This window comes from Stegostoma tigrinum, chromosome 43 (assembly GCF_030684315.1).
Source record: "Stegostoma tigrinum isolate sSteTig4 chromosome 43, sSteTig4.hap1, whole genome shotgun sequence".
Classification (NCBI taxonomy): Eukaryota; Metazoa; Chordata; class Chondrichthyes; order Orectolobiformes; family Stegostomatidae; genus Stegostoma; species Stegostoma tigrinum.
This window is the reverse complement of record NC_081396.1, coordinates 3,557,577-3,581,000: the sequence shown is the minus strand read 5'-3', so window position 1 is coordinate 3,581,000 and position 23,424 is coordinate 3,557,577. Positions and strand designations below refer to the sequence as shown.

At 38.7% G+C, this 23,424-nt stretch overlaps 1 pseudogene; it reads left to right on the top strand.

Moving 5' to 3' along the window:
• Positions 1–681: 681 nt before the first annotated feature.
• On the top strand, positions 682–23,131 carry LOC132206017 (Ig heavy chain C region, membrane-bound form-like; annotated as a pseudogene).
• The last annotated feature ends 293 nt before the right edge of the window (positions 23,132–23,424 follow it).

Genomic DNA, 23,424 nt, shown 5'->3' with positions numbered 1-23,424 from the left:
TAATGTTTGACTGAAAACTCACTGTTTATTTATCAGTAATGCAGCTTTCCTTGACTGTGCATTTTCAAATGATTATGTTCGACTGGACCAATTTGAAGAAGATTAAAGGAGGGATGTTCTGCAAGAAAAGGAAATTTATCTCATCTCTGAGTGTAAACTTTTTCATGACATACAAAATATTCTAAACATAATCATTGTGGACATGATCCACATTAAGTTGTCAAACTTGAATTTAGAAACACCTCTTCTGAATTATATGGTGTTTTGTTGTGTGACAGTGATCTGGAGTGTATACGAAAAGAGTCAGCAATTTTATTAGCTGGTAATATTTTTAATATTTATAACAGAATTATCTGCTTGTCAATGAATTTCAAGATATAAAGGGTTTTATTTTCCAATTGGAAATTTTACTGCCTGAAATAAAATAAGAAAAGATGTCATCTGAACCAGAACTGTAGCTGTTTAATATTACTTTCATCGCCAGAAATATGTCCAAACAAGATGTCCAGCAAAACAAATATCCCAAGATGGAAAGATGTCCATGCTTAACAATAAACTCATGTAAATATATCAGCACCATCTGTGAGGGCTGTGATCGGTAGTACGAAGATCTGGTCACAGCCTCCAGCCAACAGGCGGAGCCTCAAAACCTGCCACCTCTGATAAGCATATAAATTCTGGTCACTGCACCTTCATTCAACACTCCTTGATTTGGGGTGTGGTTAAAAAATTCTTGACAGAACCTTTTCTCCCAAGTTACCAGAATGACAACGTCGACGATTTTTCTCAGTTTGTTTCTGACTTTCTTATCCTGTGAGTATTTTTTTTTCTCCAAGTTTCTGTGTGTTATCTTTCACGTGTTCACCTAGTCCTGGAATGTAAAAGATGTAGGAATCATTTCATCAGTAAAACTGGTCATATTTTATTTTCTTTTTGAAGGTGTCCAGTCGGAGGTTACTTTGACTCAGCCAGAGGCAGGGAACAGCCAACCTGGAGGCTCCCTGACACTGACCTGTAAAACCAGCGGGTTCAATCTTGGCAACAACTATATGGCTTGGGTCCGGCAGGTTCCTGGACAGGGTCTGGAGTGGTTGGTTAGCTACTATAGTTCATCGTACAGTTACTATGCGCCAGCGATTAAAGATCGATTTAGTGCGTCCAAAGACACTTCAAACAACATCTTCGCGTTGGACATGAAGAGCCTGAAGTTCGAAGACACCGCCGTCTACTACTGTGCAAGAGACCACAGAGCGAGGAACAACGGCTGGACATGTACACAAACAGCACGAGGAGACACTTTGCAGATACAACTGTAAACTAATCGTGAGTACTTGTCTTCAATGTGACATTCACAACTATAATGCGACGTAGACCTCAAAATCCTTCTGACAAAACTATTACAGCGGAAATGAACAATTAAAACTTACAAAACAAGCAATAAAATAAAGTATGAAGTATTAGGCATGGCGTACGTACTGCTAATAGTTCCATAAATGAAAGACTTGAACATTATGCTGATTTGATTTCATCTGTATCCTCATGAAATCTCTGCTATTTGCATTATGCAAGTTATGGCATTCATTCCACAATGATCAGTACTAAATCTCTATTCCACATTAAAATTGAGGCAGAATATGGAACAAACAATGAGGGCAGCTTCTGTGCAGGTTTACATCACTGTGATACTACAGTGGGTCACAGTGATGTGAACAATGGCATCGTCATTCAGAAACCACTGGCAAGTGTTTCATTCAAATTGGCGACTACGACCATAGCAGGAGGGACAAATAATATCAGACTTAATTAAAATGCAGACCAGTAAAGCTCATTTGTATGAATGAACAGAATTATTCTACTTTCTTCCGATAGACCAACACGTTAAACGTACACCAAACATGAAATTATATTGCAAGCACCTTTAAAAATACAATGGGAAGTAAAATCTAAACTTTTGCACTGCATCATTTTTAGAGGAGCCTGAACCAGTTCTTTTTATTTAGGATTCAGTGAACATGGGTATCTGCATTTTATGGTATACAGCCCACCATAGTATTTGATATCATGCATCTCACAGTGACCTACTGGGGTAGCACAGCCAATACGATCAATACATAAACACGTTCATCTCTCATTGTTATGGAACTGGGTCAGTAATTACTTTTTACAAACTATCTGAATGTTAAGTTCAGTATCAGTTCTGTTGGGATATTACCGAATACCACGGTTGAATTTGTAAAAACGGCGATAATTATTGATAATTAGTTGGTGATATTGACAATCACTTCATGTGTTATTCTTAGGAGTGTACAATATTAGAATCTGTTATCAAAAATGAGCAGACTCCATTTGCACAATTATAACGTAATGAAGATTTGTTGTTATTTTATTTTGCCTCTAGTTATGATGATTTAAAATAATGACAGTTTTTGCTTGTTTTGTGCAGAGACAGTTACTGTGTGACCCAGTCCATGGAATGTAACATTGTGACTACTTCGATTACTGGGGACAAGGAACCATGCTGACTGTGACTTCAGGTAAGAAACCTGAATGTTCCAATCAACCGTTATGTTTGTTAACTGTCTATTCATTTGATTAATTCATGATTCAAATGATACACGGATTCTGTCCTGAGTTTAGTTTTGTTCCAATTGTATTTTCTCCATAGTAATTATAAAATTCATTTAAGTCCAGGCAAATAAACAAAGTGCTGGTGAGTGATTCAGTTCTTCGGCGGTTCTCTCATTTTTATCTGATGGCAATAGTGTTTAGCTGGGGTAATTGAAAAAAAAGTGCCTTAAACAATACAACGTTTAAACAATGATTAATGCCAGTGAGAACAAGCTTTACGAATTTAAAAATGTTCAAAAACAAACATTGACAAGATATGCTGAAACATTCTTGTCAATTTCTTCAATATATTTCTCCTACATGTGATATTTGTGTTGTGCTTGTACTTTGTGGTTTAGAATGTTAATTTTCTTGATGATAAACACGTTAGATTCTCTCTTGACATTTCATTCTGTTGATTTGAGTTGATAGGTTTGAACAACTAAAATGATTGTCAATAATTTCAGTCAGTTGATTTCAGCTGATTGTATTCTGAGTTTGTTTTACTTTATTCAGTTGACTTGAGTTGTTCAGATTCTGAATTTGTTTTATTCGATTTTGTTGAATTAATTTGATTGCATTCTGTTTCTCTTTCAGTTGAATTTGTTGTTTTGAGTATGTTGAATTCTGATTCTGTTTTACTTGACTCTGTTGAATTGTTTAGTTGGGATTTTCATTAACTTTGTGGAATAGAGCTGGGTTTTTAATGGGTTTCATGATTTTCTGTAATTGGTGCTTTCTTTATTTCCCTGTTGATAATGTTGTCCACTTGGATTACATTTAATTACTAATATTTGCGAAGTTCTTTGCTTTTCCTGCATCTTTTCTGCTTTTGTTGAACTTATTTGGCGCCATTGGTTGATTGAAATCATTATATCCATTTGCAACTGTCTGAAAACAGACTTAACATAGACAAACGGAAGGTTCAAGGCATTAAAAAACAACATTTAGTGCAGTCAGAGATAGTAGGACCTGCAGATACTGGGCAATCTGAGATAACAAGGTGCAGAGCTGGATAAACACAGTAGGCCAAGCAGCATCATAGGAGCAGGAAAGCGGATGTTTCTGGCCTGAACCCTTCTTCAAATTTCTGAAGAAGGGTCTTGGCCCGTAACATCAGCGGTACTGCTCCTATGATGCTTCTTCGCCTGCTGTGTTCATCCTGCTCGACACCTCGATATTTTAGCGTATTGATTATTTTAAATCAGTCTAAATGTAAAATAAGTAAAATCTGTTCTTACTAGCCTCAGATAAATGCAATCTGGAACTTACATCTTAAAATGTCGAATTGATCAACTTTCACAACTGAGAATAACGTTAATATAATGCACAATGAAAATGTGCTAATATGCGTTCATTAAACTAATCTTGTTTTGACATTCAAGTCATGAATCGATAGATGAATCTAGCTGCTCTGCTGCGCAGTGCTCACAATTTACATGACAGACTTGATAAACAGGTTTAAATAAATTGAAATACAACTCAAATTTTATTTTAAATATGTGTTTTGCTTTATGTATTGTTACACAAGTCACCTTGCAATCAAGGCTGCTGCTCTGGCTTCTTATTTGTATATAAATTAATGATTAGCTGGTTAATGGTGAGCAGCTTTTATGGATCCCAATTTGAGATTTCTTCTGTGATGTTACAGTTCTGCTGAAAATGCCTGCGGAGCTATTTCTGCTGCAAACACACGCCTCTCCCTTAATGTTGTGATTTGGCTATTTTTCTTCTATTGAAAAGAGAAAATTCTAGAGGGCATCAAAGTCGTAATATTTGTGAAGCGATTTCTGATTTCTACATCAAATTCACATTGTTTACATGGTTGTCGAAATGGAACTCTCCAGTTTCCCAATCTAATGCAACCGCATTTGAGTTCAAATTTCCTGAAGCCAAATATTAGGTGAAAGGCAGATGGCAAAGGTTTGGAAATTGAGGAAAAACAGATAACCTGTGGAACACTTTTTACTGATATGTTATAGTTGCAGTATAACCTATTCCATGCTTTGCAATCAGCTGTTTAAATCGTAAGATCTTTCCTTGCATAGTTTACAAGTCACAGAGAAAGACGAACAGAATTTCAATAATATACTGTTCTATTTATTATTGATGTTGAGCAAAAATGCCATAAAGTTGATCAACAATCATCTTTCAATTCCGCCATATATTACAAACAAGATTTTATGGCTGGGAAAGTTAATTGGCAAAGGTTAATCATTAATTCTTCCAAACCCTTGGATGAAGAACAGATCTAATTCACAGTTTTGATCATTTCACAAACAACTAGTTTTAATTAATTGTTATATCCCTGATTAAGCTATGTTTGTGGGAATAAAAACAAATTTTAACTGAGCGAAATAATTAGCACGGTGTTCTATGTTTTCCCAATTCAGGTTGTGTAAATATGTAGAGTTTCGTTTTACAACGTCACATCAACTCAAAAGTCACTCGTTTGGACATAACTGATGTCAGGGATTATGTGGCCAAGGTTAGAGTTCGTATGAATTAAAATTGTCCAAGCATGAACTCTTCTTGTGAACACTTGCTGCAAATGCAGAGAATGTGTTATATATCAATGCGTTGGGGCATCTGAAGAGTTTACCATTTTGCAGAAGAATTAACTGCAGTGGATTAGAACACATTGTATATTTCAAGCAATAAAATTGAGTAATATTTACTTTAATGAATATACTTGACCAACTGATGCAACTTAGCCATCTGAAGAATATTGTTCATATTAGTTAAGTGTGATGATCATTTATTTAGACATCAGGTAAAGTAGGCAACTCCCGGCAGAAACATATTCTAAATTCATACATGTTAAAGACTTATCATTCATTGCAAATCAGTTCACAAGAAAACGAAATATCCGTTGCAAAGCAACCTTGACAGGAAATATTTACCTTAAGTTATTCAACAGAAATTGTTTTCCACAATATTGTGCAAATTGATTTTGTACAGTGCGTGCAAAATCTCCAAATTTAAAGAAATCTTTTAAGAATACTTAAAATTAATTTCGAACATTATCTATTTCCGCTTGAGCTTTGCTTAAATTAGTGAAATTTCTCACCTCAAAATTTGGTTTATCATGATGATTTATGAAGTTTATTAAAGGAGAATGTATTCTCTGGTCTATTTGAATGTATTCCCATTGACATTTTTGCTTACCTCTGACTAGTTTGTTTTATGAAAGTTAAATTACAGTGAATCTGTGGTCTTGAACGTTCTAAATTGTCTGGTTCAGTCTGCTGTATTTGAAGCAGTTGAATTTCATCTATTGCTTCAAAAATGCTTTGATCTGCCGGTAAAATAACATTTGATTGGCGCCTCAGAAATGAAAACCCTGACCAAATCGCTAAAATCAGAGCAAATAATTCAGAAATTACTGCAGGATTTTTGAAATCGATTTTTAGCAATAATGTGTCTGCCTTGGGAGCTTTTTGATTGAGTGAAATGATTGATTGAGTGAGGCAGTGGAAATAGCGTGTTGTAAATTTTATTCCTCACTCAGCGTTCCGTGACAAGCTAGGTGGCACAACGGAGAATCAGAATTTATTTTGCATCTTCTTCTTGGAGTAGCTATCGTGGGCTGTTCGTGCGACTGTTAACGACAAAAGTACACTTCAAAATATTTTTCTTTATTAAGTTATAGCGGATAGTCTGGTACAGTAACACCCATGATTCTGTTGGAAAGGGACTTCCCCAAGGTTAAAATCTAGTGACACTGTATTTATCGAAATGCAATTCCAGTTTATTTCAGTTTTATTCCAGTAGTTCTTGTCGAAATTGTCTAATTCAGAATGACTATCAAAGAGCGTTAGAATAATTTTTGAAATTCGTGAAAAGACTCTATATCTACGCCTGGTTGCTGAAAGGAGTTAATAGATAACATTGTTTATGTACTGTCAAACAAGTGGGCTCTATTGTCCGAGATAGTGTCGAGCTTTTATATTCTGGTCTCTTGCAGTGCAGTGGTGGTGACCCTGAATTTGAGATATGTGGCCCGTGTTCAATTCCAATCTGTTACTGAGGTACATAATGCCACCGCTAAATGGGTTAAATCGGAGAATAAAAAACACTGTAACTTCTGTCGGTGTTTTCAGAATTTCAGAAATAGAGTCCTGATTCAAAACCTGTCTAAACAGCAGCTGGGATTGGGTGGGGCGTTGGGGGAGATCGATTTAATTTAAATAAAAGCAATATTTGATCTTGGGATTTGGGTGATGCGAGTGGGGTTATTTCAGTTACTCCCAACAGAAATTCCAGTTGTTGACTTAATCATCTATCAATAATATTAATTTAAAAATCCTCGTATGAATAGACCCCAAAGAATACTTGAGGTGACAATGTTGAGCCTGTTTTATTTTTTATTAAACCAACAAAGTACCTAATCAGAATAGTTTGACTGTTCAGGAGGATGAATTTTCCGCTGAATCCAACACTGAGAGCAAATGGTGGCAGATTTTCAGACAACCTTTCGCTTATACCTCAGTTTGTCCATTACGTCTCGGAAGCATCCGTTTTCCAGCAGAAGCCAAACAAACTTACTCAAAGCCGAACTGAATTGATGTTTGTTCCCACACTAGAAAACATGAACATAATTTGCTAAAGAGTGCTCGAAAAATTATCTTTGCGTTTTTTCTCCTCTGAATTTGTCAGACCAGCTGAGATTCTTCAGTAATTTGTGGTTTTATTTCAGGCTTCTCACATTCAGTTTGTTTTGATTTTTCGGTAAAAACATGCTCGAGGTCAGTGGAACAACTTCAGATGTTCATCGAGAAAATGTGTTATAGTAAATTAAGAATGTTCAGTGATATTTAGTATCAGATAATCATTGAAAGTGAGTAACCCAATCTGCAGCCGTGGTTTCAGGACAAATAGTATGATGAGAATCAACTTTAAATCTCTGACAATTTCCAGTTCTAACAGGACAATCAAGTTCGTCAGACCATTTTAATGAAACACTATATTTCGTTATTCCAGGCAATATTAACATATGGTTACAATGTTTAAAATGAGGAAACCTTCATTTCCATTAAATAATGTAGAGACAGTTCTGTTAATTCAGTGAAAACATAGCGGATTAACACAGAAGGATGCTGTTTGGCACGTGGTCCCTGAATGGGCACTCAACAAGTCCCTCAAATATATTTCAATCCGTCGAATAGTTATTTGTGTCTCTAGACTTACCTGGAAGTGTCAGAACTCTTACATCTCCTTGCGAACTTTGTAAGCACCAGCCGACTTGAATTGCTACGATTCAAGTGGCATTTGTAGGTCTACAGTGCTGTTAGAAAGTGATTTTATTAATTGTGGTCCTGAAATAGGAAAGGGACAGAGAAATATTTGCAAGTGAAACCAACTGTGATTTGGAGGTGAAGTTTCAAGTGAAGCACTTGCTTTCCTGACCGTCCGGTGTCCTCAACGTCAACAGTTTTGGGACGTGCAGCCGAGAGAAAATGTGAGGATACTGATTAGAGGCCGATGAAGGTCTCTTGGCACATTAAGAATGTTTGTCCATTCATGAGATCATGATATTTCTTGAGTGCAACAGTCTTCCTAACACCCCATAAAATTTTACTCATTTGTTTACTGTTCACCTGGAGCGTGGGGAACCTCTTGAATATTCTGCCAAAGGAAGTGATTGAGGCTAAAACATGATTTTTTTTCAAAAAATTGTTAAAGGAAAGCGTGGTTATGAGGGAAAATATGAACAAGACACAATATTCGGCATTGAAACTTTAAAACAATGAATCTTTAGCAAGTTTGTGATGTCAACAAAATGGGTCATAACGTGGTCGATGAAGAGCTTTTTTTAAATGTTCAAAGGGATCTTGATCAGCAGGATCAATTGGCTGAGGAGTGACAGATAGAGTCCAACTGAGATGAATGAGTGGTATTGTATTTTGATCAGACAAACCAGCGTATGAATTACACAGTTCCTTGTCGGGCACTGGGGATTGTTGTCAAACAGAGGGACGTTCGGGATCAGGTACATCGTTCCTTGCAAGAGGTATCACGGAGAGAGTAGTGATGAAGGCTTTTGGCATGCTTTTGTTCATTGGTTCGAGCGTTGAGTATAAGAATCAACAGTCAATTGGCTGTACCCGACATTAATGAGTGATAATGGGAACTGCAGATGCTGGAGAATCCAAGATAATAAAATGTGAGGCTGGATGAACACAGCAGAGATGAAAGGTCGAGGCCCGAAACGTCAGCTTTTGTGCTCCTGAGATGCTGCTGGGCCTGCTGTGTTCATCCAGGTCACATTTTATTATCCCGACATTAATGAGGCCACTTTTGGAGTACAGTGTTTAGATTTTGTTGCCCTGCTGCATGAATAATCTTGGGAATTGAGAAAGAGTACAGAAAATATTTGCCGGATGTAACTGAGACTTGAGGTTTTGAGAGATGGAAAGTGGTTGTTTGCTTTGGATGTTTCTTTGAATTCCGTGACTTTAGAAGATTTATAAAAGGGTATATGTGGCTTTATAAAGGTTTGTATAATCATGAGGGAAATAGAAAACGGGAATAGCAAAGGTTACTCTTTCTTTCCATTGCAGAGGAGATCAAAACTAAATGCCGTAGTTTTAAGTTAACAGAGATAGCTTTAAACGGGACCCGTGGGGAACTTTTTCAAACAGAGGGTGGTTGGTGTGTGGAATGAACTGGCAGAGGAAGTAGTAGATGCAGGTACAGCTATCACATTGAAAAGACATTTCGGCAAGTACACGAACAGCTTTGGAGACACTTGCACCAAATGTAGGCAAATGGGTTTACTTTAATTTGTGAATGCTGTCGGCCTTGGTGATTTGGACTGAAGGGGCGTTTTCTACACTGCATGACTCTATAACTCTGTGGCCACATTATGGAGCATGCCTGATGTTCTCAGGTGGTGAGACAGTGAGGGGAAAGAGTGTGAGCTGGTCGGCTTTGATGTGTTGGGTGGTTGCTGCATGAGTTGGCATGCATGTAGCTGGGCAGTTTAGAATCCAGGCAGATGACTATGATTCCGAGGAACCAGCTTGACTGAGTGGTACTTGTAAAGTGAGGGGTCGTTTTAGTGGAAATATTGTCGGTGCCTCAAGTGCCAGACTGGCTAGTTGACAGGTCAGCAGTATGCGGGACTGTTTTGGGTGGGAGGTGATCACAGCAATGAATTGGCAGGAGGGCATCATACACAATGTAAACCTCACAGTTTAGCAAAGTGGCAGGTAGTAAACAACGGATGAGAAGAGAGGTGGGATGCAATGTTCGCAGCCTGATTCGGTAAGATGAGTGTTCAATGATCAAGGCCTTAAACTCATGTGTTGGGGAGTTGGATCCCATGATAGTGACAGGTACTGTCAGGGCCAGATATAAATGGGCCATCTGCAGATTGGCAGAAGGGGAATGGATTGTAAGGAATCGAGAGTACATATCCAGCTGAGTAAATGATTATCTTGGAATGTGTATTATTGTGTGAATGCGCTCATGCATTCCAGAGTGAATGGCTATGTGACAGTGTGGGGGTGATCAACATCAGTGGAGGTTCTAGGACAGAATGAGAGGGAGTGGATGTCAGACTGAGAAATTAGAGCTTTGCAGTGAATTCGGTGTCAATTTGTTAGTTAAAGCGCACATGTTAATTTTTTGAATCGTTCCTGCGGAATTTGCAGCTGACTATAGTTCACCAAAGTCTCTGATTGTCAATGGAGGACCGCTTATTTGCAGAGGCCTCCAGCATTCGGATAATTGCCCGTTATCAATTTAAGCTTCCAGATAATTGGCATGAGGTCAAATATGACAGAGATACTCACAGCTCGTGTCCTCTGATCCTTTGGGCACTGCTGCAATGAACTTCTTCTGAGAATAAATATTCTGACTTGCATTCACAATGGAAAATAAGTTTCACAACGCATTTGTGCCCAATATATTCCATCTCTCAGAAGACTGACTTTAAATACTTATCTTGGTAATGTTATTATCATTGATGAATCCCACATCATCAACGTGCTGTGGGCTGTCATTTAAAATAAAAATGAATATGATTTACGATGCAAATGATATGGTACCAAGAAAAGGTCTGAGGCCAGACATTTTCGGCAAGGAATTTACCTGCTATCCCCAAACGCCTACTCACCAAGAAGGCACGAGACAGAAGTGTGATGGGATACTATTCACTTTTCTGGACGAGTGAAGCTTCAGTCGCGCTGAAGAAGCTTTGCATCATTCAGCACGATGGAATGCACTTGTTTGGCATCCCATTTATCAAATGCAATATTGACTCCTTTACTTCAAATGCAGTGGGACCGTTGTTGGTTCTCTGCTGGTTCCACTCTCGAAACACGGCCAGACTCCATCCCCAGCAAATTTCGAGCCCAGGACCTCTCCCACTAAGAAGGACGGGGCAGCAAATGAAAGACAACGCAACCAACTGAAATTGATCTCTATGCTTAACGATATCGCCGCTTTTTCACGTTATTTCTGGGCCTACCACTCCCGTCCAAGCATAACTGTAAATATGTGCTTTGTAAGGTCAATAAAGTTGGAAGAAAGCAACGGTACACACATCCCCATCGATAATTAGCAAAGGGTAAAGATAGCTTCTGTTGACAGCAATTTCGAATCACAGGTACAAAGATAATCAACGAATGTGTGGGCCAATTTTTGTTTCACACTGGGCAGCAATTTGTCTTCTCATTACTTGTATTGTGATGCACATTGAAGTCTCTCCCATGAGGGCAGCCACTGCAAACATTATATTATCTATGTCTTCCAACTGGTTTTCAAATAGGAAGAACATTGAATTATCAGTCAAGATTCTGTGGCATGGCAGCATCAGACGATAAGAAGGGCCCTGCCTCACCCATTTCGTTTCTCAATTCAAGGCAATTCATGGACTCAGAAGTCAGTGTTGACATCTGTCCTGGAAACGTTACTCTAATGTTGGCCACTGCCCTGGAAACTTTACTTTAATGTTGAAATAATTGAAATTTATTGGCTTGCAAAGAACAAATATCCTTTCAGACACATCAAATTTGTATCATGTCAGGGAGGGATCAGTCAGAAAGGGTTCACTCCAAGTCTCGCAACCCAGCACGTCATAAAAGGCTCTTCATATTCCTCCATCATCTTTTTATTCTGATTGTTTTATTGTAATCCTGTAAGTACAACTTATACAGTCACTTCTGAGGCTCAGTCACTTTAAAATTCTTTGGGCACATGGCGAATCTGAGGTAGTATGAGATGATCAATTGCAGTGTACTTCCTTCCACAAGAGCAATCATAGAAAGGACAAAGCAATTGATCATTCACACAACTTTCATGATTGAGAAATGTAGACCTGGTAAATGAACAATGAAAATCTGTCTGTCTCTCTGACCCTCTCACTATGTCTCTCTCTCTCTCTCACTCACACACACACACACAGTGCTTTGGTTTTAATTCGTTTCACGTCTCCTCTATTCACTTGTAATCCAAATGAATGTCAATCTTCTTAATGGTAAAATCTTTCAAAACTGAATTGTGATGAGCTTGGAGTGTTCTTATTCCTTAGTGATAACATAATGGTGAAGGTATAAGGCGTGTTTCTGGAGATCGAAATAACAGAACAACAAATAACATGAACCAAAAATAAGCTGATTGTACGTTGCTATCAGCACCGCGATCGCTTTCAACCTCGAATAATTGTCTGTGCTGGATTTGCACATTCTGAGCGTATCTGCATATGTTTCTAAAGGGTTTTCCCATTCCCTCCCACAGTCCAAGGATGTCCAGGTGAGCTGGAATGACCATTCAAAATTGCACACAGTGCCCAGAGGGATGCACACTTGGTGGATTAGCCATGTGAAATTCAGGATTTTCGGGGATGGAAATGGTGCTGGATAGGATGCTGTGCCGACTGGCAGTGTAGACGTGTTGGATTGAATGGTCTGTTTGCACTCTGTAAGGATTCTATGAATTAACAGAGTCTAACTTGCTTAATCTGGCATTCTTTCCCAGTGACACCGTCTTCCCCGATACTTTATGGACTAGCCTCCTGTGAGCACCACAGCATTGACGGCTCTCTGATTTTTGGTTGTTTGGCGATGGACTATTCTCCTGACACCACCAAAGTGACCTGGAAGAAAGGTGGGGAGCGGATTCCGAATGGAGTTATGACATATCCATCGGTGAGAAACAAGAAGGGAACTTACACCCTGAGCAGTCAGTTAGTGCTCACCGAATCAGAGGCAGAATGCGAAAAAATTATCTGTGAGGTTCGACACAGCGGATCCGACACAAGCACTGAAATGCCATGTAAGTGTTGTGGGAACCAGGTAAACCGATGTGTGTGCTTTATGTGAATAGGGCATGATTCTTTGCACTTTTCACAGAATCATAAATGCACAAGAGAGAATGACCTTTGTCCCATCTATTAAATGCCAATCTAAGAAAACTACAAAACTATTCTGATACAATTTACTAACACAGGATCAATTGCCTTGTTGATTTGACAATGCAAGTATTTGCCTCAAAGCTTCTGATATCGTTAGGGTTGCAGCTTCAACATGACTCTCAAGCACTCAGCTTCAATTCCAACCTTGTCTGAATGATTCATTCCACTCGAAACGAGAGGATGATTTAAATTACAGAGAAAGGCTGAATAAGATGGGGTTAATTTCCCCGGAGAGTCGAAGACTAGAGACCTGATAGAAGTTCATAAAACTCTGAGGAATATGAACATAGTGCACAGCCAATGTGTTTTCGTTGGGATATGGGAGTCCAAAGCTTAGAGGGCAAAGGTTTAAGTTGAGAAGGCCAAGATTTAACAGGGGCCATCCAAAGGGAGACATGTGAACCACGTGAGATGGCAGAGGAACTGGTGGAGTAAAATTACAACATTTAAAAGTTATCTGGATGTGTACAAGAACTGGAAGGCTTGAGAGGGAAATGTGGCAAATGCTGGCAAAAGTTGTCAGATTATTTGGGATATCTGTTTACAACGGACGTGTTAAACCGAAGTGTCTGTTCCCACACTGTACATATCTACGACTCTGTGACTTTTTGGCAAGTCTCTGAGCGATAAGCAAGAGGTAGGCATGCAGAAATCTCGTGCATCTCAGGATTCCACGACTTGCAATGCCAAATCTTACTTTTTTTTCAGCATGCATGCATCACCTCACACTTTCCGAGAAGGATTTCTATTTGTCATGATCAGACCATCGAGTCACCTTTTTCTTTTTCAAATCTCCTATGCTGCACAATTTTTGAGGTCAATGCTTCCGGCTCAACAATTTTCATTCCATCTGTGAGACTTCTGGTCAAATCTTCCAAATTAAAGCCTAAATTGTTGGCAGACATCACAAACAGCAACAATATTTATGCTGAAACCCACAGGCCACCACGAGGCAACGACCTCCAGTCACAAAAACACACCACGACCAGCACTCTCCAATTCCTGACACTCAGCCAGTTCTGGATGCAATCAAATTTCCTCAGATCCCATTGCCTCTTAGTTTTGCTATCATCTACCCATATTGTCAGTCTTTGAAAAATTCCTACATGTTCGTTCGATATGACTACACCTCAATAAAATTTGACAAGTTTTTTTTAATTAAACTCTTCCAAATGAAGATTAATTGTGTTTGTTGGAATTGCTTCCAACATTTTTCCTGCGCCTGCGCCGAGTTTGACTGCCCCCGATTCTGTGGTTTATATTTTGCCCCCTTTTCATCCGTGATACCACTTTGACTGACCCACAGCCATTTGGGCTATCCCCTGAGGCCAAAAATGGCTTCAAAATTATTGCCATCAGCTCAACCATTTCCTCCTTTTCCTCTGTCAACAGCCCTGGGTACATTTCATCCAAACCGTAATACAACACAGAACATCCATTCATCTAATGCAGATTTCCTAAAACACATCACAATTATTCTCCATGATTTCTACACCCGCAACTTCACTTTAATCGTGAACTCCGACACAATGTATTCATTTATAATAGAACCGACGGGCTGTTAATCCAGACAAATAATAATTCTCTTGCACTTAATGAGCCCTATTGTTTCCATTGTTATCCTTCTGTCATTAATCAACTTGTACCTCAGCTCTTTTTTTATTTAACATATTTTACAATATTGTGCCAATAGAATTTTATGTTTTGTGTTTCTCTCTGAATTTCTCTTCTCAAACTTGCTCTTGCATATTCTGTACGTCTTGAGAGCTTCCACTGTTTTGAACATTCGATGCATGCCACAAGCTTTTTTTGAATGTCTTCCGATAATCCAGTATGGCTTTGGATGTCCAGGGCTCACTTCATTTTTCATCACATGTCCTTTCTTTGTTGATACATGTTAGCCTTTTAGTCTTTGCACTTCCTCCTTGAATGCACCCTCCTGCTCCAACTCACATTTACTATTAAATGTCCGTTCTCAGTTCACTCTGGTCAAATCGTACCCGATCATTACAAGTTTGACCTTTTTATGTTTCATAATTTGGGTTCAGGCCTATTACTCTCACTTTGCAGAACAATATTGAATCCAATGAATTTGTGATCAATCTCTGCAAAATGCTTCTCCATTGATATATAAAGCACTTTTTCATTCTCATTACCTAAAGTTAAGTCCACGTTCAGACTCGCTTGCAAAGCCTCCAACGCACTATTTTCAAAAGCTCAATTTCACAAATCTGTTCCTTCTGGACACTTGAAACGATGCATGACCAGCCTACATTGGGGAAATCGCAATCCTTACAATCATTACCCTATTTATGGATACTTGTCTGACAATTTGCTGATGTATCTGCACTAGAATCTCTCGGGCCTGTCAAGGAGCCTTTCTTGCGCTCCTTGCAGGTTTTTTGCTTTATTTTGGTTTTTTGGTCCTTTTCATGTGCCTTCATTTGAGGAGGTATCGACGATTTCGTTCCTCATTACTACGGAAGGCATACTGCTCGATATTACGACAAAAACCATCACCTCCTCCACCTCCCACCTCTGTTTCATAACTTTCTGTGACTCACCTGAAGGCTGTATCTCCAGTCATAATGTGCCGTTCCCCTCTCTCAACATATCTCTGTGATGTCAACTGCTTAATTTCCTCATTTATCTCTTCAACTCGTTGGAATTCTTTCCTTGATTTGATTGATGTATAATTTCTGTTCCACATTGAGTACTTGTTGTTTCTTCCAATTTTAGGCCTTGATATCAACCTGCTGATCTTTCTGCCTGAATGACACCTTTTGTTCTATTCTGCATAAATAGTATCCTTGTAATGTTTCATCAAGTATCTACTAGCCGCAATGAGCATTGAAAGAGAAGAACTGACAATATTTGTTCTAAAATCAGATAACTTACACGATCTGTTTTCGAAAGGTAACGGTAGTGCCCATCCAACTATTCTCGTAACTGTGAGTTCCAGTGAAGAAATCGAGCACAGAAAAGTTGCAACCATCGTCTGTTCAGTCTTTGACTTCAATCCAAAGAAAATTTCTGTGACTTGGTTGAAGAATGGAGGAGAGGTAAAATCTGGTATCTTCACTTCTGCCGTGTGTGAAACAAACGGAAACTTCTCAACGACCAGTCAGCTGAGAGTCCCTTATAGTGAATGGTTCAACAGAGCAGTCTATACATGTCAGGTCGACCATGAAGGGCTTATTCAACGTCAAAACATCACTGGGCCACAGGGTAAGAGATGCATTACTACAGAAAGAATCCTAATTCTGATCACTGATGCAAATCCAATACACTTACTATATCAAGCTCAGTAAACAGCATGGGACAGTTCATAATCTGAGATCATGCAGGGTGTATCTCATTTCATTGTAAGTTTTCCATCACCATTGCTCATAATTCAAATCAGAGAATCATGCTTTCCACTATTTTGATGACACATGATCGTTAATTGGATTCATTTGTCGTTTGACAATACTTGGAGAGGTAGTGTGAATACAGAATCCACTGCTGGTTATGGATTCAAGGATAAAGGAATTGTGGGGTTTGAAGCCCTCGAGAACAGACCTCGGTTAAACTTAGAAAGCACTGAGAAACTGGGATAGGTTTGGTGTGGAGAAAATGTTTTCACTAAAAATTTGACAAGGGTCTGATGACACAGCCTCAAAGTCAAAGGGATGACCATATAGAACTGGACCAAGGAGGAATATCTTTTGCCAGGGAGTGACTATTCTGTGGATCTCACTGCCCCAGAGGGCTGTGGAGGGAATATTCATTGGGAATATTTAACATAGAGTTCGATTGGCTGGTGCTTAGTACTGGGAGAAGGCGGGAGAATGCATTTGAGAAACATATCAGCCATGATCGAATGGCAGAGGAGACTTGACTGACTGAATCTTCTGGTTATGCTCTTTTGGTTTGAAGTCAGAAGATGACATGGTAAGGTATTAAGTGACTATTATTTGAAAATAAAGCAAATTGTGTTCAATATTTCGTTCCAAGATTAGGAATTGCCTGTTGACCTGGAGCATTTTCTTGATTTTTTTAACATGTTACAGTGCTCATTAACTTTAATCATGGCACTAAAACAGTGACCAATTGAGGATACAATTTGATTAACAGTTATAAACTTGATCTTATCGAGCATGTTTTAGGCGTTTCCTGTAAATAGTGGCAATGACAGGACAATTAGTCCTGTTGGGAATGCCGCAATTGGAATGAATGGACTCAGCATGAGAGCCAATGTATTTTAGCCTTGTTTCAGGATGGATATGTTGAGGCAGTGAGTAGTGGAAGGTTGAAATTTTTCACTGCAAATATCAGGTGAGTTTACACATCAATGTTAAACTCTCCCGACTTGAATTTTTTTTTTCTGTGAAGAAATTTAAGATTGTAGTTCCCTAAATAAAGTGGAAGTAGAGCCCAATCAATGTCTCACTGAAGAGGGCGTAGTGGAGGGAAGTCTTGAGTGGACGAGTGTCCTACTCTATTTCGAAGGCTGTATTCTTTGTCTCTTTTTAAGGTCTACTGCAAATTCGGCACACGAGGAATAATATTTCACGAGCTACTTTTGAGAACGATCTCACACCAATAATGCAACTTAATTTCCATTACGTTAAATTACATTGAATAGAATTTCCGTGAAAGCTCCATACTCCTGTAACATCGGAAAATATCCATAATTACACGAGGAATAAGAAACTAACTAGTTAGATTACAGGTTTGCTAAAATTGTTAATTGATTTGGCACCCACCATGACAAGCAGCATTTCCACACATGCCTTGTGAAAGGAAAAGAATAAATTCATTATTTTGATTGGAGATTAGTTTTGCCAAAAGTATCAGTAGTTGGCCTGAAGTGAGACAAGAAATCTGAAAGGAAATTAGTCCATGGGTTAAATCGTGGTACCAGTGATGATTTTGTTTATTTACACAGGATTCATTTGTTGCAAAGCTAGTTTTCTTTGGTAGTAATTACACAGGGCATTTCATAGGTAATCAACAATGTTTTCACAAATCAAAATATATGAACAAAAGGAAATATCATTGCAGGAACAGTTCGAAGTTGCCCTCTCGAAAGTGATTTCTTCAAAGTGTGAGTCAATTGACTGAATACTGGTGTTTTCTTTCTCAAGAGGCATTTTTTCATTGATTCTGACTTCTGTTCCAATGTAGTTTCAGAGTGCCATGATTACACAGCTAAAATACTGCCGCCACCAGTCGAACAGGTCTTACTGGAGGCGACGGTGACGTTAACCTGCATTGTGTACAACCTTCATTTTGAAGCCAACTTCACCTGGATGCACGACAAGAAGACTCTGAAATCAGAGATTGTTGACCAGTCCGGAGAGCATTCGGAAGGTGTGATCAGCAAGTTAGATATTTCTACTGAAGCCTGGCTGAGTGGGGATACATTTGAATGCGTGGTGAACAATCAGTATCTACCAACTCCACTGAGACACTCTATACACAAGGAGAAATGTGAGTGAAGAAATGAATGCACAAAATATGCCATCTGTAGTTTTGACAGCTTAAATTGTTAGAATGATTTGATTGGTGATGAAGTAACACCACTGGGAGGATTAAAGATCATTTCCTGCCAAGAAAGCTAAGTTACTGATAAAAACAAATTGAACTCAAGGATGTTCTGTTGTGACAAGTCAAACAAATTGGGAGGAGACCTCGAGTTTTGTTATGTAAACACCAGTGACGACAAATGGACGAAATTTCCTATTTCTGGGCTGATAACATGGAGACCACTATTGAACGAAACGTTTTTATTTAATGAATAGAATGAATACCATTCTGTTTCTTTAAAAAATGAAAATGAATAAATCCCAACGTAAACATGGAATATTTGAATATTGGGTGAAATTCCAATATTGCTTCTTGAACTTTTAAAAGTAATTAATATTTGTTTCAAATATTCTGCAGTGATAAATCCGTTGGAGCCATCGGTGTCTGTCCTCCTGCCAACGACAGAAGACGTCTCCGCACAGAAGTTTGTTTCACTCACCTGTTTAGTGAGAGGTTTCAGGCCCCGAGAGATCTTTGTCAAGTGGACAACCAACGACAAGCCAGTTAATCCCACTAACTATAAGAACACCGAGGTGACGGCAGAGAGCGATAACACCTCCTTCTTCTTGTACAGCCTATTATCCATTGCTGCGGAGGAGTGGGCCAGCGGTGCTTCTTACTCCTGTGTGGTGGGGCATGAAGCGATTCCATTGAAGATCATCAACAGAACAGTTGATAAATCCAGCGGTAAACCGAGTTTTGTGAATATTTCGCTTGCACTCATGGACACCATAAATTCATGCCAATGAAAGTCTCAAGGTTACACTTACGAATTCAATAAAATTAATAAACCATTTTCTTTCCTCCAATTGTGATGTAAATTGACAACAGTTCAATTGATTGTGTTTCCCACTTTTAAAAATATTTTGTCCTGCCAGTCGATGTCGGCAGTTAACACGTCCATAACCTTTGCTTGCACAGTTAATGGTCCTTGCTCAGATCGGCCCTGTTCAGTGACAGAATGAAGTTCACTCATCGCAGGATTCTGCAAAGTACCGAATCCAACCTAAATCACACTTTGACAAAATTTGGCAATGCCCACTTCATCGCAAATGAACATCACGAATTATGATTTTTATTTCCCCGATTCCTCAATGGCCCATGTCTATAAATTTCATGCCAGCTTTAAACTGCTCCATTGCACTAACTGAGAATAGAAACGTTAGAGATATTTAAAATTATTCTCTATTGGAACAGTCCAACAAGATAGTACTGCTTTGGGCAAAAAGCATGTAGTGTTCAGAATGATTTGAATTTATCCTATTTTTATCTGGAGACTGCCAGGGATCTCGCAACAGTGCATCAGTCGACACAATTTATCTTCACTTTCATGTGAAATATGACAGGGAGAATGGTTTTATTTCTTGTCGAGCTGAGGGAGAAGAGAGTATAACAATTAACAGACTATCTGCTCAATCCCCTTGCCGAGTTTTCACGTTGTACGCCCGCTGCAATGTGATTTTGCAGCTTACAGGAACAATCAGCTTCTTCCTTACAACCAATGATTTAAATTTTCCACACAACATACTTCCTTTGAAGCCTGTTGGACACGCTTGGTCCATTAATCATTTGTTAAAATTGGTTCTGCATAATTCAAAGCTGAACTGGCATTATTCCAAATATTTTCCACACTTTTGAATCAAAATCCTGTAACCCGTGGACTCAGTTCTGGGATACAAACACCGAATGTCACTTTCTTTCACATGCCTTGTACATATTTTATATCCAACATTCCTGCATCAATCACAAAGTGCTTATGGATGTAAGTTTGCTCGCTGAGCTAGAAGGTTCGTTTTCAGACGTTTCATCACCATTCTAGGTAACATCAACCGTGATCCTCCGCTGAAGCGCTGGTGTTATGTCCCGCTTTCTACTTATGTGTTTAGGTTTCCTTGGGTTGGTGATGTCCAAGGAAACCTAACACATACACAGATAGCAGGGCATAACACCTGCGCTTCAGTGAAGGCTCACCGATTATGTTACCTAGAATGGTGAAGAAACATGTGAAAACGAATCTTCCAGCTCAGCGAGCAAACTTCCACCCAAAACCTGAGCTATAAATCTTCTCAAAACTCCCTTACAAAGTGTTTATCTCCCCATAACGGCGAGAAATGTTCCCCACACCATCTGGATCAGATGTAATCAATGGTAATCGATGAGAATAGCTCAACAATGAAACAATAACAGTCTGTTTTCAGACCTTAAACAAACACAGATACAAACAAACACTCACAAGCGCTCTAAAGACACACATACACAAGCTCTCACTTGAAGGGACAAACATATGTGCTAACAGAAATGCACATACAGATAAGCTGTCACGGATGGATACACACAGGCAGGCATACTTACATATGATATATGAGCTGTCGTGTACATTCTCACAAAAAAAGACCAAAGGCCAGTGCATAGAAGGAACACACCCAAATAAACAGTGGTAACTGCACATAATCATGAAAAACGGAGACACACCTCAGCACACAAATGCTCATGAATGCATGTCCATTCACACACCATAATACGAACGGACATGCATTTATAAACACACATACAATATCCCAGATGTACCCTACCACAGGTGCACTCAAATAGACATCTTTGAGAGCAACATAAATTTTAAACTCATTATTACCTCACTTGCGGAAAGAATAGCCATATGAAGAAAGATGCAGCTCAGTTACGTAATTTTAAACTATTTGATCAGCACATAAACACGGTCACACAGACACACAATTTATGAGTCTCAAATGCCGACTTAGAAGTGCAAAGATCAAAACACAGTGGGATATTGGCAACAATACGGGAATGGCACAACACCAGTGAATATTCACATGCATTCGCACAAGAAATCGTATCAGGGAGATGGTTGAGGAAGCATTGCCAAAGAAATCACGTTATCACATAAATATACATTTCAATCAAAACATGAAGGTTCATACTAACAGAACACATTTATGGAGTACAATCATGAAAATAATCTAAGTCTGGTAGATTCTGAAATCGATACTTTAACACACATTTTCATCAGCACGACTCAACATAAAAATCACAAAGTCAATAAAAAGTAAAGATAGGTATCAAAGAATGAAGTGGCATCTTAAGATATTGTGGCTTACACTTCTGAACTGAACACAATTTACCTACACATGCACAAAGATGTGAATGAACACATTGGCACCAAAGTGACATGAACATGTTCAGTTATGCACAAGCTTCAACGTGAAAAACTGTGAAGGAAGAGACACTCATAACCACATACCCAAACAATAAAGCAAAAACATAGGAAAAGTTCACAAAAATAAAAAATACAACAGATCTTACTCTGAATCCAAATTTTGGTCATGATTTTTCAAGCAATTGAATGCATATAAATAAAGAAGATGAGTAATCACATTTGCACTCTTCTCCAATGATGACCACAATATTCAACTTTAACAGCTGCCACAGCCTGTTTTGAAAATATAATGAGCGAATTACTACAGTCATTCCCAATCAATACACCTGGAATGATAACAATGATCCTACTCTCCAAGAACATTTTAAATGATGAACTGCTTCGAAATGTTCAGACATGGATAACAAAGGAAGAACATGTGAAATTAGTATTAGCAATTTATTCCTGAGAGTAATTAACTCAAGAGACAAAAATCAAGAAACAAATTTGAGAACAACCTGACAGCTTGAAAAAATTGTAATGGTGCCTGATGACATTATTTAGACAAAGATTTGTCATTTGGACCAATGGACAATCTAAATCCATTGTCTCGGCTTTATATTCATAGATTCGATAGATCGTAAGTGGATTGAAGATAATGAGGATGATAACGGCAACATCTGGGCAACAGCTTCTGCGTTCATCACCTTGTTCTTCCTGAGCATTTTCTATAGTGCTGCTGTCACGCTGGTGAAGGTGAGAATAATGAAATCATTCACGCTTCAAACAGACCACTGTGGCTTGTGAAATCTCCAAGTGTGTCATTGAATTAAAATTAACACCTGAATGCCCTGACCATCGATATCTAAATCATTCCCCAATCACTCTTTTTCAGGTCAAGTGAATGAATTTTCCACGTCAGAGAACTTCGTGGAAGAAATTTTATATGTGTCGAGGCCACTGGGATCCAAATATACCATCTGTCCTTTTTTTGACACGAGCAGTGAGATCTATTCAGTTTAAGAGTGTGTAACTCAGAAACTATTCAATGAGTTTTCCAAATTACCTTGTTTGATGTCGTCAAGATAATTATTGTTGCAAAATTTTGTTGCTTCCCAATTGTTTGAAGACAATTTGTGCTTTTGTTCTTGTCATTCCTAATTCAGAATTGTTCTCTGTCCTTTAAGTTGAGCCCATTTCTTTTTTTTCCCCTCTGGTTACTGTTACCGATGAGCGTAAAATTCAGAGCTCCGAGCTCAGGCATTATCATCTCCATGTGGCATCGAGTCGTTATGTTCATTTTTGGTGATTTTGACATGAACGTTTCAGTACAAAAGCTGTCTGAAACGGTAAATAAACCTTGAATGAATATGCACAAACCTTGAATTTGCTTAATTCTTTCTTCAAGGGTCATCAGTAATGATATATCTTCCCAAGTTTGTACAACTTTATACTGATACCTGATTTTGTTTCATGCAGTCATTTAGGTTAATGCTTCAATAACTTGCCACCCATTAATGTAAGCCCACCTTTCACTCAATATGTCTGAAGGCTTAATCCACAGGCTGAATGATGAGTGCGCAAAAAGTCAGCTTTTGTGCTCCTAAGATGCTGCTTGGCCTGCTGTGTTCGTCCAGCTCCACATTTTGTGATCTCGGACTTTCCAGCATCT